The sequence below is a fragment of the Limulus polyphemus genome, unplaced genomic scaffold (assembly GCF_000517525.1).
Source record: "Limulus polyphemus unplaced genomic scaffold, Limulus_polyphemus-2.1.2 Scaffold3948, whole genome shotgun sequence".
Classification (NCBI taxonomy): Eukaryota; Metazoa; Arthropoda; class Merostomata; order Xiphosura; family Limulidae; genus Limulus; species Limulus polyphemus.
The window spans coordinates 56,155-71,654 of NW_013669558.1; the positions used below are offsets into that span (position 1 = coordinate 56,155).

A 15,500-nucleotide genomic window follows, 5' to 3' on the forward strand; every position below is an offset into this window, starting at 1 on the left:
TATATATATATATATATACTACAGCTGTTATCAATAAAAGGGTTGAATCCATTTTCTTAATGATGCAGAAAATGGAAAAAGGATGTACATGACACTTCAACCACAGAAGATTATCCTGACAATCTCTTATCACTCTTTGCACTGATGGAGATAGTGTTATAAAAAGAAAAAAAAAGGGAATTGTGTTGTTACAAAATTCAAAAGTGAAAACCCTTTTATAAAGTCTAGATATCCTGCTGCCAAAAGGCTGGAATTTGTCCAGATACAGAGCAACAAATTCCATTCCATACATGGTGAAGTAGCAGACATTGTTAAATGATATTTGTAAGTACGATCATAATTCAGCCAAATACAGCAACATTATTAGATGCACAGAAAATGCTAGGCCAAACTAAAGGCAAACACGGGTTTTAGCAAGTTTTTGTAACAAAATGGCTATCTTTTACCAACTGTTCAGATGCAATCATTACTAATTTTGATGCTCTTTTAACAACTCTAAAATAGGGCTAAATCCAAGGATCTCCTGGAGCAAACAGCCAAAACTATAAGTTTATAGAAATAACATAATTCGTGATTGATGTTTTGGCACCACTGAAAATTTTGTACTTATCTCTATACGAGAAGCGGAGTTTACTGGAGTCAAGCTAGTCTATATACATCTGTATTGAAAAATATTCAGAATGATAACAGTGCACAGTTTCAGTATTGTTTAGACACACTGAAAGACCATACTGAATAATACAGTTTCTATTTCAAATGACAGAGCTTCAGTATTGCAATCATAAAATTCTTGGAAATATGCTGAAAAATATCTCTAATAGTTTAATGAAGATGGTACATCATTTAATTTCTTTGATGTGTTGGTTCCAGAGAATATTCCACCATCAACTAATGAATTGAAGGACTATGGTAAGGGTTCAATAGACATTTTCTGTAAATTCTTTGGGATTGATAAAGTTAAAGGAGAAAAGGCATCAGTTCTTATTTATTCAAGAGAATTTATGCAGGAATTGAGCAATTTTAAACAGTTAATGTTTAAATATAAAAAATCAAAGTTCTGAGGACTCGTAGGCCACGACTGTCACAAAATTTGACGAAGAGGACCCAACTGTGCCTAGAGTAACTAGGATTTGCCGTACATGCCCTCAATCATCTGTAAATGTAGAAAAGGGGATTCAGCAGGCAAAAACATAATTATACTTAGTTTAAGGAATTCCCACACCACTAAAAACCTAGACAGGTTGATGATGTTGATATAAGTTCCTACAAACAGTGGTGTGTTGAAAAGAACAAACTTGTTTACTGCTTGAACAGATGAAAAAAATGAAGGAAACATGAATTATACATTATAGTGGATTACACTCAAATGCAAAATTCTGTAATTTGCCAGAAGTCCTCCTGTCCATTTGTTAGGTAACTTCTCGTAAATACTGCCAATTACAATTTTTGCTCAATTTTAACTAAGAGCAGTTGCAATTAACAAGAATCCACTGTACTGAATAACCATCTTGAATGTTCAAAATAAAATATACTTAAATTGGAAAATAGTTGTTTTTTATTTCATTTGAGGTACAGTCAAGGTGCACTTGAGATTTTCTTAGTATATTTTTCTACCCAACCAGGGCTTGAGTTGAGGTGGAGGGAACTGGAGTGCCGTTCCTGTTGTATGAGATTGCTCCTTTTGTTAGAAATTTTTATGAGAGCTTTCCTGTTGTTGTATGTCAAAGGACATACATAAATTTAAAGATAAGTTATCACAATCTTACCAATTCATATCGTTTATGCAGGCCTGTAATGAAGTAGGCCTACTTTCCAACATGTCATTCTTCTATATCTGAATTAATTTTCTGTGTCAACATATATTGTGACATCATCAAATAATTTAAATAAGATACTCTGATGCCCCTCAGACCCCCCTCATAGGGGCTGTAAAACTGAGCTCCACTTGATAACTTTACACAACTCAAGCCCTGACCACAACAGTTCCTTTCCAAAATGTAATATTTAATATAAATATAATAATAAATATAACTAAAGTAAATAGATTTTGACTAAAATTACAATTAGGGTGAGCTGAACTTCTCATGCGTGAAGAACAAAACTGTTAGATATTACTAAGAATGGGTACTTTCTTCTGGGTTCACAATACATGGATTTTATAATTACATGATCTGTAGTTCATTTTTTATTGCTTAATTAAATATTATTTGACATTTTACACATAATATACTTGCTTTTAAAGTGCACTGAGACACTAAAACCATAACTGTATCAATTTACAAGAACAGAGCATAAAATGTGAGTACTCCTTCACCACTCAAAATTTTGGGAACTTATACAATATATTTTCATGTTACATTAACACGCTACACTAATACTAAACCAGATTTCTACGAGTGCTGCATTGGGTTTAAATTCTGCACTATAGGCATTTAACACATTGACTTCAGGTATTCACCTCACCTCACTTCATTTTTTTTTGTAAATCATAGTTGGTCCTAAACAAACAGAACAATAAAAGTTTTAATTAAAATTGTTTTCCTATTATACCTAATTTAATCGCTCTTCCCGAGGTACTCAAGCTACAACGATTTATAGTTTGTAAATAAGTTTTTGTAACCTTTTTCTACCAGCTATTTTTCAGTGAAAGAGTAAAAATGTATACAGACTAGCATGCCACAATTCATAGAATCTCAATACATTGTAGTTGTTTCTTAAATCTGAAGGTTTTATAATCTTGTTAACATTAAACTTACCAATAATTAGGTTCACTTTATCTTGGTTCAAAACTGCTTTAGTCTCTCCACTTTTCATGGTAAGTCTTTTCCCTGTCACGTGACTGCTGATCATTTCTTGTTTTGTAAATAAAGCAGCCATAAGACTACAGGTCATCTTCTTGTAATCTTTACACAGTCTTATTGGATAAATAATGTCTTCTGTAAGCATATCTGGCAACATCAGCTGAAGTTCAAATTGGGGGAAAAAAAGTATGTTTAATTATTACTACTATAATTTTTTTATTACAAATAGCCACTCCTTAACTAACAAGTAATGCAATACCGAGTTATTTTTCATAACTAATTTGAGACTACGTCCCACTTGATTTATGAAACCATGATGAAGAATAATGGAATAATTACTAGAGTAGCAACAGCTACTAATGGAGCCTCTTCCATAAAACTTTTATGTTCTACTAATTTTAAATGTTATTTTGAGAAACATTTCCTGAGGCAGAAAACATTTTCTGCTTAGTTACTTGTAATAAGATCTTTATACATAAACTTGCATTATTCTGCATGCACTCAATTATGTGTCAAAATGTTTCCTATGAGATGCTTTATAGTTGTAAAATTGGAGGGAGTTGAGATTTAAAGTTTTTCTGGTATTGTTTAGTAATATGGAAGGAATATCTTCAAATATGACACACTGAAAAGGTTAAAGTAGTAACTTGCAAATCATTCTTTATACCCCCACTTCTTCAATAAAAATTACATTGCAGAAGAAAAACTTGTAGTCAATTAATATCGGATAACACTCTATCAAAACTATGGAAATATATAATTAAAACCAACTTAAATTCTATCTGGAGCCATATCTAAAAAAAAGATCAAAATTACATCCAAAATTCAAAATTTTTATATTTACATATTTTATATATGTTATTAGCAAATCATGTCTATACAAAATTATATCAATTTTCTAATGTTCCAAAACAATTACTGAAAACTTACATTATGCATATATGGAAAATTAATGTAGGTCTTGATGACATTGTTGCCCCCTATAATAAAAAACAAAGAATGTGAATTTCAAATTAGAACCAAAAAATGTAAACTTTTTATCTGCACTTATTTACAGTGATGAAATAAATAACAGTAAACAACTATTAACAATCTAATAACAAGAAAACAAGAAAATCTTTGTTTTTGAATTCTTGATATTCACTTCAATGCAGACAAGTCAGATATACAGATATCTTTCCAAAAACTGTTTATAGATACAAATAAAACACACAGTTAAAAACAGATTTATTTCCACAGCAAAATATGTTATTGCCATATAAAGAAATAACAGTTTGAACATTGATTTCACTAAAAACCTGTGCAACAGAATAAAAAATGCAAAATAAAGACAAAACAAACACGAACACCTGATATAATACAATCAAAGCTTATACCCCAACTCAAGAATAAAACACATGAAATGATGGTAAATAACATATAAGAATCCTAAGTCAACTATCAGCATTGTGGTATAACAGCTTAAATAATGTTGTGTGACCAGATGAGATAATGGCCTTCTTGTATCTTCAACTGTATAATCAACTTTATGGTTTTCTTTTCTATTTTGAAGACTTGAACAACAGTAATTCAACCACCTTGTTGAACCTGAAAAAAAAAAGAGAGAGAGAGAGAGAAGAAAACATCAGTGTTTTTAGCTTAAAATTAAACATAGTGCTAGTTCCCAAGGAATTTATGCAGGAATGATATATCCTGAACAGCACTTCTAAATGACATCAGCACTGACTGATACATTTAAAAAATACTCCAGAAACAATCAGAAATTTCTCCTAGAGCACTTGCTCACAGTTTTATTAGTATAATAAATATAGTTTACTCTACAAAGACATATATGCTTTTATTAATAATATCATCAATGCTAACTTGAAAATATATCAAACTGCTGCTGACTGGAAATTGCTACAAATATGAGATGACAAAGATTTTTTTATAGTACTTGTCAATTTTTAATTGCTGACTGGCTGAATTAAGAATGTTGTATTTTTTCCTGTTGGAAACTGCAATTTCCTTAGCCATAAGCATAACTGTAATATGAGGCATGATTATATTTATCAGTTTGTTTGTGACAAAATGGAGGATGTTTTAACTCAATATTCATCTATGTGAATATCAGAAATCATAATATTAATAAATAATATACACTTTTCTTAATAAACTTAGAATTTCACATAGTATTTTTTTTTTAAAGTATCTCAGTATAAGCAAAGAAAAACCTTTATGTTTCTTCTCGATTCATTAACTGCTAATTAACAATGTTTCCCATAATGTATGTTTGTGTACCAAACAGCCTTTTGATTGTCTCTCCACTTCTATTTGTAAATGCCCTTCAAAGTAGTTTTTAATTTACATTATTTGGTTGATTTTGCTTTCTAGCTGATCTTGATTCTCCATACTTTTCTTCTTACTTTGTAACTATTTTCCCACTACCTCGTGGTTGAAATATCTTTAATAAAGAACTTCTAATTACTATTTAAAACTAATTTGGATATCCTTTGTAAAGCTTATATTTTCCACATAATAAATATGTTGCTTAAAAAAAAGTATTGATAAATAACACATACATGGAAACAAGAAATTCTACTATTTTCATAATTTTGATATATATTTCAACATCCAGATAGTAATATTACTTTTGAATAACCAATAAATGAAAGAAAACCATTAAAGATTGAACATGCTGACAACATGCCATCTGACCCACCATGTTCATCTATTATCTTAAACTAATGGATACCTAAAACCAATACTTCAAAGTCTAACCTACTACTTAAGAGCATGCACAGATCTTAGTTAAATATTTAAGCCACCACTTGAATTTCCCCTTTGTGTGTGACTACTATTCACATATTGTCAAATAATCTCTCTTAACAAGATAAAAAAGAATCTGGCACACTGCTTGAATGCTACCGGAAGAACCTTCAAATGATTAGAACTATCTTTGAATTCCTGTTTAGTAAGCAAACCTTCAAACACAACCCTAATTATAATTAGACTAATTACAAAACAAGAAACCAGATAATACAAGCATGTTTTGAATGTAACCTTCCTTTTTCATGGATGAATCAAAAATAAAGCTGAGTGATTAATGGAAGTTTTAAATTTATTAATCATCAGGATCATTAGTCAATTACATTCAACTAATGGATTATATTTGTAGGAGACTTGGATAGTTGGAATAGTCTAAAATCTTAAAAATCACCAACACTATTTGATTGAGCTATACAACCTTGAATTCATAAAAAAAATACTAAGAAATCATTATGGCAATACTTTGATTACTTGGATAGTTGGAATAATCAAAAATGCTAACTTTGATAAGTTTATTATTTTGTGACATTAGTCAATATAATTGCAATTTAGATTGTTCAATAATTTTATGTGACACTAATCGACATAATTGATTATCACAGATAATTTATTATATTGACTGATCACCCAGATGTAATTGAGAAGGAAGGTTTTTTTTCCTAAAGTACTTGGGATTTTGTTTTGTGACTTATTTGACCAAGACTTCATTATTTTTAGTGGCTTTTTTTTTACTTTACAAGAAACATGAGGTCATATGGACAATCTAAACCTCTCACATTTTTCTATTCCTAACCTACTTAAAAACTACATATAGAACTCCTTTTGTATATCAACTCCTACTCTTTGAAATACTTATCCAATCTCCTCTTAAACTTCTTCAATGTTGCAGCTTCAACTACACCTGAAGGCAAACTATTCTACAGGCTGACCAGCCTATTAGAAAAGTAACACTGCCTTGAATGGAGTGGTGTCTGTTTTTCCATATCTCAAATTTCTGCCTCCAGAGATTTTGTGAAAATTCAGTCTTAAATTACAAATGATTAAACAAATATTTTACTATTAACTGAGGAAACAACAAAAACACCTAAATAAAAATATATAAAAATCACAAGCAAGAAATTTAATCACTCCAGCTCTTTCAAAAGACAGACCTTTCTTCTTCAGGGTCTATCTTCTCAAAGTGCTTTGGTTATTGAATTCTTTTTTAATAACTTTAGTTAATAAATGTTTAGCTTTTTTTGTATCTCAAGTTATTTACACAAGAAACTATTTATGTACAGTGGTAAGTTTTATCTGGATCTTTTACAAGATACCTACATCTCAAAATGAGAAAGCTACAGTTTAATACAATTCTCAAAACAGGTCAACATGAGAATCCTTTTATAACTAAGATGTAAAAATAAAAATTTTGGTATTGTGATCTGTCTGTTGAAGAATTACTGAACTAAAATCTTCTACAGACCGATCACAACACCAAATATTATTTTTTAATTTTAATTAACACTCAGCACAAAGAATTCACCTCTTTCATTATTAACTTTTACTGACATTAATATGTACTGTATTCCAGTAAAACATCTTGGTAATTAAGACAACAGAGGGCAACTCAGATATTTTCAAACAGATTTACCAAAATTATTAAATCATAAAATTGAAGTACACTTCATTAGGAAGGTAAATATTTTTGTGTGAAGACTTAAGTGCAAAAAAAACTGAGATTGAGTATTTGGTGCTGCTATAACATGCGGTCTACAAAGATATTTACACTATAGCATGCAGTCTACACAGATACTATTATCATCACTGTTTTAACTTTCATTTATTTGCAATTGGTACTATTTATTATAAATAACGCTTTTAAACTAATAAAGTACAAGATACCATTACATAATGTTTTGGGGGCAAATATAATTGGAATGAAATAAATTCCAACAATCGAAACTAGCATAGTTATAAACCAAATTTGAGGTATTCTTTTGGAACACACAACTTATTAAATTATTATTTGCTGAAGAAAAACGTGGATAGATAAAAATTATTTAGGAAGAAATTATGATTTAGTGAATCATTAAAATGGTGATGATGATAGTATCTGTGTAGATTGTACGCTATAGTAACACCAAGTATTCCATACAATTCTCTTTCTTTTTCATATAACACAGAACAAACCTTACTCATAAACCTTTTAAACCGAGTATTTTTTCCTTATAAAACCAATTATTTTTTTAGCAATTTTTCAACATATTAATTTTAAAATAGTATGTCTTGCTCTGTTCATTGGCTATTAGTAGCTTAATGTGTTACTTAATGAGAATAAAACATATATTCCTATTTCAAATGACTGTTTTGAATAAATCTTAATGTTTTCATTTATCCAACATTTGAAATCTTGTTTCTTAATCATAATGTTAAATTAAAACAGTTTATGAGTACTTTTTGTTTTATGCTATTTAAGGAAGAAAGAGAAATGAGGTACTTTTTTTTTTCATCATGAAAACATGAGTGAACACTTGTTTATAAACTCAACATTTCAATTTTTATGTTTTGGCTTTTACATGTAATGATAATGTAGATAACTAATATTAGTGCAAGAAGCTTGATTTTTACACTATCCTGAAAGTGAAACTATGCTATTCTTGGCATTACAGCTAACCATTTTGAATTTATTTTCTGATATTTCTGAGATAAATTTTAAAATCTTTTAAACAACAAACTAACACTGGAAAAGTAGCAAATAACTGAATCTTTCAAGTTGGATTGCTTTGCTCCTTGTAAATTGTAATAAAACTAAAACTGTAGTCTTAGTTTAATATTGTACTTTGCAGTACTTACAAGTTACATCTTACTCTAGTCTTGGCCTAACTTAGATATTTAACGATTAATATATTTATAATATAGTATTACTATCACAATCAGTGATACTGATAGTATTAGTAACATGAATTCGATTTCAAATTTTCATGACCTACTTTACTCTCAATAGTGAGCCTTATAATTCACATATGACCGATATGGAAAATCAGAATACTATTTTCATGAACAAGATTTATAGTAAATACTAACAGTAAATTACAGCCTGAAATCACAGTTTTAACTCAACACATACAATCAGAAAAAAATATAATGTTAAAACATCCTCCATTTTATGTCGACTAATCGCCACCTCTCGGTTGACAAACATTATTAATTACAATGATGAACTGCATAAATTCACATATTTAAGTTTCCGTTATATTTTGTAGCATTTTAACCAATATTTCATCTTAAGTTAACAAATGAGGCTTTCAATTATTTTATATTTGAGATTCCAGTTGTCACTGGCCATCTTGAGGCTATTCGAGTGAATTCACTGGCGGCTTGATCCTTGATGATTCTCTGGAAGTTGTCTCGACAGGAACTCTAGGCTTTTCAGTAGGTTAAGTTTCCACTGCCAGTTCTTCTCCAAAGTTACCCAGTTGGCCATTCTCTTATCGATTAACTTCCAACGATGATCAAGATGAACGACCTTTGGTATAGATTGCCTATCCTTCTAGTTTGTGTAATCCACATCACAATTTTTTTTATTTATGATGTATGGCCCTTCAGAACACCTACTGAATTCTGTATTTATACTCCTCTAATTTAATGGGAAGTTTTTAGAACTTTCTATGCCTATATTATCAAACGTTTTGATCTTAACGTCATGCCCTTTCTAGCTACTATCTAAATGAAAACATGAAGAGTATAACTTATAGCAATAGTTCTCAAACTTTAGCAGTCCCTTTTAATTTAATATTTTTTCGCAGCCCCCCAAACCTATCGATGTTTTTTATTTTGAAAAAAAGATTCGAATTACATGAAAAACTGTACTCCAGAATTAAATGTTTTAATTCGTGTAAATTTAATTTTACGAAAAATATTTTTTATTCTGTAAATCATATTGTTTTTAAATATTTTAATAACTTACTGGAGTACCCTCGCTGACCCCAGTTTGAGAAACTTATTACGCTATCTTTTAATTCTTTTGCGCTAATTGAAGTATTCAGTACATACTGAAGTTAAACTAATGACATATTTATGTCTTTCTCTCTCTCTCTTGTTCTATCACGCCATTCTCCAAGTTTTCAAAGATAACTTAAAATAAGGTTATATATATATATATATATATAATCTAAAAATTCTGTGTCCATTGAAGAATTCATTTCTTTTTGCATTTTTTAGAATTTATTTAATCCATATAAGTTGTTTCATGCGAATCCTTACAGTAATTGGCAAAATATTTTTAAAGTGAGTTTTTTAATTATGTGAACTATTATGTGTATTTGTTCTTGAGCACAAAGCTGCACAATGAGTTATCCATGCTGTATCCACCAAAGAGATCGAATCCCAAATATTAGAGTTATAAACTCTCAAGCTAATCGCTAAGTCACCAGAGGGCGACGTTAGTTACTCTGGTGAACGACCACGTGATTCACTTAAGATCATAACAGCCTATTAAACACATTAATACATTATTAAGTGCTAATGAGTCATAATGTTTAGCATGAACAATAAATTGAAAATATTTACGAAGTTCGTTTAGATAATTGTGAATATCAATATCTGAAACTTAATTCAATGCAATAAAGGTCATTCATTTTTGCACAATATAGCCTTTTCACAAAAACTGCAGAACATTTTTCAGTATCCATAAAGGTATTCTCAGATTAAAGTGATTTCTTCAATAAGTATTAGGTAGGTTTACTTTATACCGCAAGGGTTCACAGGATACATTACGAAGTGATGCTAAATTTTCAAACTGACTAGTTTTAAGCTAAGAAATAAAAAGACTGGGTACGATATGAAAACAACATTTATAACTCAAAAACACAAAGCACAATAAACATGTTTGCATTTTGACAGTGGATGGTTGCCTTCTACTGGTCTCATGAATTGATTAACATATTTTCTTCCTTCAAGCTGTCTTTCTGTGAACCAGTTCACTCAAGAATTCGAGTAGTACTGCTTGCAATATAATGTTACTTACTTACCAGCAAACGTAATATTTACTGATAAGGATTAGTGCTACCACGTGATTGGTCATTCTCATTCAACACAGGGAAGGCCATAACCTTGAGATATCATCTCTCCTACCAGAGAAGGAGACTGTTGTCGTTTAATTATTAAATTATTGTAAAATGAGCAACAATACAGCAAACCACCCACGGGTTGAATGAACAGGTATTATCTCTAAAAAACAACAAAGGAACGGAGGCAGCTAGAATGAAGCCAATTTAATGATATTCTGGACCACAAGTTATGCAAAAACCACATAGATTGAAAATAAACAACAATTTAAAATGTTTACATTAAATTAAGAAGGTAGAAAATGCACCGCATGTCTGCATATTGTATATTTCCTTCCCTTTCTGTTTCAGGCTTTTCCTCAACCCAAAAATTAAATTTTACTTTAAAACCAAATAACTTTACACTTGAAACATAGTCAAAAAGTATGCAACATGGACGACATAACCAACGAAGAACTACAAATCAAAAACTAAAACCATTTAATAAAGATTTAAATACAATATATGATAAAATTGTAAGAAAAATTATAATATTTTACACGTCAATAATATATGATACTTTAAAACACTTTTAGATAACGAAATAATATATACACCTCTCTACATAACAAGTGAACTCTTTAACTATGAAATGCACAATGCAACAAAGGAACCTTTTAACATAGGTCATAAGCACACTAAATTAAAACAAGACAAAACAAAAAACTTTTTGCCGTAGATAATAACTGTATGCTTATGGATAGCAATAGAACAACATCTTTTGTTTAAGAAATAACATTAAAATTTTAACCATGATGCAGTTGCTTTATGTAATACAAAATAAAGAAAAGGAAAAGCAGAATAAATCTTTATATATATAAAGAAAACTATAAAACCCTTTAACAGATATAGACATTTCAACATTACTATGCAATACATAATAATATCTTTCATAAAGAAGGAACATAAAATAAGATTAAAATACAAAATGAACCCTTGACAAATCACAAAGAAAAATTAGTATTATGAAAACAAAAGAAAATCATTACACACTAAATTTCAAATAGAACTCAACCACATGGATGTTTTATACAGAAATGCGGCTGCAATCAATAGAAATACAAAACCCCACTAGATATATTCTTGTTGACATTGTGGACCTTTGCTAGAGGTAAAGGACCATACATCATGTCAACAGCGTACAGTATTTCTGACCCGAGCATGAGCATGTTTGGTAAACAGGCTGTAGACCTCTGTTCAATTGCTTGTAATGTACAGAAAGTGTTCATCCTAGTCACTTTGGCTGGCAAGGATAAGGTTGGTACTTTTTATTTCCAGTTCTTCTAAACCACCTAACTGGGGATGATAAGGTAAAGTGTGCATCCTCTCCACACCTAACACTTTACACAAATTCTAAAACAACTGGCTGTTGGAATTAGCTCCCTGGTCTGTGTGGATTTCTTCAGGTGCTTAAAACCACGCTATCCAGTGTTCTACCAACACATCAGTTACAGATAATGTGATGTATAAACGAATGGGTAAGCCTTGGCTTAACTTTTGAAGTAGTCGATAACAATTGAGAGTGGATAAGCGATATACAGAAGTATTCTATGTTGAGGATATTCAATAATTCTCTGTTGAAGTTCATCCTGACTAAGTCACACACCATACAGTATTCACAGGAGAATCACTGTTGAATATTAGCACAGATGTGAGTAATACCATGGTGCCCTCCAATCGTTGTTATACAGAATTTGGAAAATCTTTTACCTTAGGGTTATGGGGACCTTTAGATGAATCAAAATCTGAGAAACACAGCTTGTTTGTTTATAACGACCATGCAACATACCTTTCTACAATTGTAAATGACCATACAACTGCCATGGTCAACGTTTTGTCGTGCTATGTTTCTCTGTTTGTGTTGGCCATATTTTACCTTACTGCATGGCAAGAAGCAGCAATGCTAGATCTGAGTCCTTCTGTTGTTCTTCTTGGAGCTTCAAAGACATTTACCTACTACTATAATCCACTACTGCATGGCTTGATATTGCTATGGTAGAAATGATTTCAACTTTTACACGGTTCCAGGATCAGGACATTCCACGAACAGACAGGGTCTCATCATGCAGTGAGATAGCCTGTTCATGTTTCTGTGTCGTGAGTCTTTGCTTTGCACTATGACAACGTCATATTTTTGTGATGTTATTATCCAGTGTGCTTTCTTCCATTCTGGATTTATAAAGTTTATAAACCATTTGATGAAGCATGTGCACTCAAGCAGTGAATCTCCAAACAGACAATTAGTGATGAGAGTGTTTTATGAAGACTACAATTGGAAACAATTATTTTCTAGTCTTACTGTGTCTGCATTTAGGAGTCACGAGTGTATGAAGCACACGCAATTACACGTTCTTCTCCATCCTGCAACTGCAGTAACATTGTCCTTGATTACATTATTGCTGGTTTCAGCATCTAATAAAAATAAATTTGATATCTTGTCGTGGATAGGCCAGCACTGGAACATCCACTAAAGCAAATTTGGGATCCAAAAGCTTGGTCATATTCCTCGACGCATCTAAAGTATCTCTCAACTTTAGGAATACTAAATAATTGGACACAAAATGTCAGTGATATAACACAAAACTGAGGAAACTGCAAACTTCTCTTTTTTAACATTTTGAAGCCAGTCTCTTATTTACCACTGCTATCTCTCAGATTTTGTAGAGACTCCATCCTATCAACAATGTGACCGAGAAACTCCACTTCTGTGTTCATGAATGTGAATTTTCTTGGTTTCTTTTTCACTTACCCAGTAGAGTATCATTCTCAGATTCTCAGCCACAGACTGTAACATGTGACGAAATACCAAAACATCACTGATGTAGATCAGATATCTCTTTCATTACAGCCTCTGCAGTGTGAATTCTGAAAAGTGGCTAGTTCATTACACAGGTCGAAGGACATAACGTGGAGCACATACAGGTAATATAATATCACGTTCTAAAGACAGCCTTAGGTGTTCTCTTGTAATCTAACTCGACTTATCAGTACCTAGATGCTAAATCTAAAGTGTTGAAGCAGCAGAATCTTGGCATACTTTTCTTATTTCTGACAACCACTAGTGGAGATGACTAAAATATATGTTCTATGACTCCTTCATTCAACATCTACTGTATTTCAACACTGACCAAGTCCCTAGTGCTCCAGGTAAGCTTGCACAGCAGTTATTTTACTAAAGTTGTGGCGAGCCACTATTATTTGACCCAACTGGCTTTCCAGTCACTCATATACATTGCTATACTCATCCAAAAAGACACTCATTTGGTTTCAATGTGACTATTTCAATAATCCTCAACCATTGACCTCAGATATGTTAATAGCCACATATTTGATTTTGGTCACATTGTGATGGATACGACCCTAGAATTACTGATAGATTGTTTGTTTGTTTTGAATTTCGCGCAATGCTACACGAGGGCTATCTGCGCTAGCCGTCCCTAATTTAGCAGTGTAAGACTAGAGGGAAGGCAGCTAGTCATCACCACCCACCGCCAACTTTTGGGCTACTCTTTTACCAACGAATAGTGGGATTGACCGTCACATTATAACGCCCCCACGGCTGAAAGGGCGAGCATGTTTGGTGTGACGGGGATTCGAACCCGCGACCCGCAGATTGCGTGTCGAGTGCCCTAACCACCTGGCCATGCCGGGCCTACTGATAGCCTTAGTTACTTACTCTTTGTTTACTTTACATATGACCATTCCAGCATAAAACTGGATAGCCGATTGCCAATAATTACAAAGCAACACCGGGATTTCACCCCTTGGACGGATAACTCTCTAGGCTAATGCTGCCTGCTTTCTGGACAGGAAACGGTTAGTTTCGTAGGTGACTTTAATAATTTATATATATGTATGAACGTTTATTCTCTTCACAACATATGCTTGTGCAGTTCATTGCACTTGAGCTCCATCTGATCAGCATTAGATAACTCTTTCGTGGAATATCAACTCACCAGTTACACATCCAAAACTGATGGATAATTTCCATAGTACATCCATTCCAGAGATGTCAATGCCAGATCCAAGATCAGAAATAACTACTCTCGTTCTAAGTGGCATTTCCTTGAAACATCTAGAGATTCACCTCTCTACTTATGTTTAGTTTATCGCCATTCGCCAGAATGAAGTCGATATTCACTGGGAAAAGTGATATTTTCACTTGGAGAGCTTGATATATTACAAGATTTATCAGTGTTTTGTCTGTTCCTGTATCAACTAGGAACTCGATCCTCCTTATACCTTCACAGATACGTGTATCAACTCTCACCAATCCCTGATAGAGTTAGGATGACCATCCAATTCTTCAATGCAAACCATCTTCTATGCTCTCTAAGTCAGTGGGCAGACACAACCTGGTCTCCAATAATTTGAAGCTGGCTTCTTTCAGGTGGAGGTGTGGATTAGCCATCTGGTGGAGCTTTGAATTTCAGAACCGGTGAGCCATGTTTGAGTCCATAATATACCATAAAATATGCATTGTAAGTCTGATGGTCAATCCCTTAGTATAGAGTACTTGACTGGCTGCCTTACCTAAGATCACTTGTTCAAAATTAGCCCCCACCCCCGTGGCACAGCGGTATGTCTACGGACTTATAATGTTAGAAATCAGGTTTCGATACCCGTGGTGGGCAGAGCACACATAGCCCTTTGTGTAGCTTTGTGCCTAATAACAAACAACAACATCAAAATTAGGGATGGTGGTAGATAGCCTTAGAATCTTTTCCATAACTACAAACACAAATCTCTTCAGGTAGTCGATGGAAAAGTTGCATGATTACGGAAAGACAGTAGTAGGATAGTGATC

General features: G+C 32.3%; 1 long non-coding RNA gene across 3 annotated transcripts in view; it reads right to left on the reverse strand.

The window, feature by feature from the left end:
• The window catches only part of LOC106470332, a 21,284-nt gene extending 12,528 nt beyond the window's left edge, over positions 1–8,756 (reverse strand). The window contains exons 1-3 of one of the 3 annotated variants that reach the window (XR_002613017.1): positions 8,579–8,756; positions 3,732–6,633; positions 2,757–2,961 (exon numbers count right to left, since the gene is read on the reverse strand). This is a non-coding gene — a long non-coding RNA (uncharacterized LOC106470332). The remainder of the gene's footprint in view (positions 1–2,756; positions 2,962–3,731; positions 6,634–8,578) is intronic. The other 2 variants (XR_002613018.1, XR_002613019.1) reach the window with 2 other exon arrangements.
• Positions 8,757–15,500: the final 6,744 nt, after the last annotated feature.